The following is a 3618-nucleotide window of genomic DNA, read 5'->3' as shown; positions in this document are numbered from 1 at the left end:
ACGAGACACTGGTGGCCCGGGCGAATTTGCAGCCTTGTGAGTACACCGGACCCTGCCACCCATTCGCAAACACAAACACAAACTCGCAGGCCGTGGGATCCACCCACAACACTGGGCGTTCCCATATGCTAATGCAGCCACCAGCCGCCCCACGCCCCTCCCCACCCCCCGTCCGCTGTCCTTGGTGCGTGCACCCGGCAAACAGAAACCAGAAATGAGCATGCGCAGTAAAACAACATAATTTCCCATGCGAACACAGCCCTGTTGCGAACAGAACTGAATAAGGTCTAAAGTCTCCTTAGTAGATAAAAGGCTTCAGTAAGGCTGTAAGACTCAACACGTTTCAGCATGGAAGTGCCCACGTCTTCATCAGGAGCGGAAGCAGAATGGGTACAAAAGGGAAATGGCCTTGATAACAGTATAGTGCATGGTTGTACTGTGATACAAACGTGAGATTATAACAAAAACGTACTTTAACCATAATATATTTACAGTTATTTAGAAAAGCTGAAAGGTCAAATATCCACCAAGCTTATCATTTCCAAGCAACCCAAAACACCAGTGGGACAGCTGTGCTTTTAACCTCACGGAGTAGAAAAAGCATATGACCGCTGGGACTTGGAAGTCACGCTGGTTCCATTGGGAAACGGTAAGAGGTCACATGACCACCAGTAACAGTATATCAACAATTGATTTTTGACAACATAATCATCTGGGTCAGTGTCAGTGGTGTAACTAGAAATCCCCCCCCCCCCCCCACACACACACACACACACATACATTTAATTATACTTTTTTTTACCTAAATGCTCATTGCCAAGGCTTTCATGCTCATTGAAAGGAGCGACATGCTCATTGCCAGGGGTTTTGTGCTTGTTGCCAGGGGTTACATTGTCGTTGCTGGGGGTTTGATGCTCATTGCCAGGGGTAGCAATATATGCAACCCAGTGAGACCTCTAGCTTCTATCTGTCTCCTCAAGGTGGCAACCATTTTTAAAGGGACATTTTCAGGAGCTTCCCTGCAGATAGCTAGACCCATTGCAGCAACTCTTCCAACCCAGCACATGCTGATGCTTGCTGGACTGTAGTGTGACCAGGGAGGTGCTATTTGTTTGTATCTTATTCTAATGATGCATGACCACGCCTCTCGTGATTAGGGCACACCCCCTGCAAAGTTCAGAGAGCAGCCCGAAGAGGAGACTGTCAGCAGAACTGTTGGGGACGGGCCCTGATATCGGCGTCATCAAGCTCTGCCCCCAGTCCTGCAAATATCGGGATTCGCGGGTCTCTGAGGATGGGGGGCGGGGCTAAATTATGTAATTTAGTCCCTCACCTTACGAAAAGCCACAAATCGTGGCATTTCAACACCGACTCACGGTGTTTAAACAACGGGACAAGAGCGAGTGGGTGGGTCCAGTGGAATCTGATAGGTTTTCCCACCTTACCGAGGGGGACCCGATTTATGGGACCCTCCCGGCCAATCCGGGAGGGTAGGCAACCCTGATTACACATCATACAGCAAAATACTGTATAAAACCCTGGCTTTTGAAACCTGTAATACTGACAAAAAAAAACTAATTTTCCTGTTTCGACTTTTTTTTTCTAATACTGTGATAATTAACGTAATTAACCTGATCTTTTCCCCCAACACACATCAAAGTGATGTCGCGTATGTAAATAGCATTAGTACAAGGATTATAATTTACTTGAGCGATCTAATGATAATGTCTTGCTAGAAAAAAAACAAAGAATGCAAATCAGAAAACAACGCCAGTTCCAGTAATCTGATCATTTGTTCCATTATTGTCGTGAAAAGTATATTCTCTTAGGGAATCGTTTATCAAAGTCTCCCTACTGAAGACAAGAACAGAACATAAAGTTGAAATCAATGGGATCGCTGTCCTTTAGTACTTTCCGATAGCTGAGAAAACTTTTCAGAGTCTAACAGATGGAAACAAATGGTACTCTGACCCGAAGAATTGTACAAAAGAAAAAGTTATCACCACAACTGCACAATAAAATATCTTCTTACAATAACGAGAATGTTGTGTTATTGTCTCAAATATAATTCTAAATAATGCAACTACAGTATAAAGCATTAATTATCATGCAAATTAGCTACCAATACTTCCATTCACATTGCATATACTGCGGTTGCACCATCAAGGGCTGAAAAGGCCGCACATTTAGAAGGGGGGTTGGGGCAGAGTTTTTGGAGAATAAAAGTTATAATAGGGACTGTAATAATCTATGCAAATAAACCTTCACCCTCTCATCATTCAAAATACTGTCACGGATCCCTCCCAGCATGCTCCGCGGCCGGCACAGTCACTCTGCGCATGCATAGAGGGACTCCTAGGTCACAGACCCAGAAGTCCAGCGTTGAAGCGGTTTTAAAAAGGACAGCTGTAATCGGAAGAGTTAATAATAATCGCATACTGTATGCCTTCTCAGCCTTTTGGCTAAGATCAAGTGTAGTATCGGTTCTTATCAGTGGGTATGGACTGGCCTCTGGCAGAGAATAGAGAACGGCTGGACTGAGTAGCTGCTCTGATGGGCGGAGAGTGTGGGAACCCTCTTTTTTGCCTGGGAGTGGTGAAAAGTCTGGCTGAGTACCTTCACCTCTTCCAGTGGTAGGAGGTGTTGTTTCCGTAAACCCACTGGTGAGAGGGGGGGAGAAACACTGGGCCTAGTAGTTTGGCTCTCTTGACGGGGTTCGTAGCCCCCGAAGGATGAGACAGCGAAAGGCTCAGTCTAGTATCCATTCCCAAGGAGCGGAGAAAGGCTGGGACTGAGTAGATGGCTCCTGTTCCAGAGGTTCGTAGCCTCTGATGGGGAGACCGTGAAAGGCCCAGCTTAGTACCTCAACCTTGGGATCGGAAAAACACTGTTCTTCCGAGGGGGTCGCAGCCCTCAAGGGAGTCAGTCGAAAATCCCAGTGGATTACCCATTCCCATGCCAGGGGCTGGAAAGTGCCCTATGATGGGAGCAGAGAAACCTTGGTCGGACGCTGATCGGTCGGTTGCTTGGAGTCCGAGGCTGCACTGTGCCCCCGGGGAAACTCGGGGGTGCCGAACATGCACGGGTGATCACCGTTGGTGCATCCCGCCCAAGGTGAGAGGGGGATGGAGGGACACAGAAAGGGACGGGAGCTGCTGGAGGGACATTCAGAGGGGCGGGAGCTGCTGGAGTGACACAGAGGGGTGTGGGAGCTGCTGGAGGGACACTAAGAGGGGCGGGAGCTGCTGGAGGGACACAGAGAGGAGCGGGAACTGCTGGAGGGACACAGAGGCGCGAGAGCTGCTGGAGGGACACAGAGGCGCGAGAGCTGCTGGAGGGACACAGAAAGGAACGGGAGCTGCTAAAGGGACTCTGAGAGGAGGGGGAGCTGTTGGAGGAACACAGAGAGGAGCAGGAGCTGCTGGAGGGACACCGAGAGGGGCGGGAGCTTCTGGAGGGACACCGAGAGGGGCGGGAGCTTCTGGAGGGGCACAGAGAGGAACAGGAGCTGCTGGTGGGACAACAAGAGGGGCGGGAGCTGCTGGAGGGACAACGAGAGGGGCGGGAGCTGCTGGAGGGACAAAGAAAGTAGGGGGAGCTGCTGGAGGGACACAGAGA

At 49.4% G+C, this 3618-nt stretch overlaps 1 pseudogene; it reads left to right on the top strand.

Annotated features, from left to right (window-relative positions):
* Window positions 1-2442: 2442 nt before the first annotated feature.
* LOC146076305 (U2 spliceosomal RNA) lies at window positions 2443-2671 on the top strand (annotated as a pseudogene).
* Window positions 2672-3618: the final 947 nt, after the last annotated feature.

This window comes from Crinia signifera, chromosome 4 (assembly GCF_055691185.1).
Source record: "Crinia signifera chromosome 4, ASM5569118v1, whole genome shotgun sequence".
NCBI lineage: Eukaryota > Metazoa > Chordata > Amphibia > Anura > Myobatrachidae > Crinia > Crinia signifera.
The sequence above is the reverse complement of the archived record's forward strand: the minus strand, read 5'-3'. Positions and strand labels throughout refer to the sequence as shown.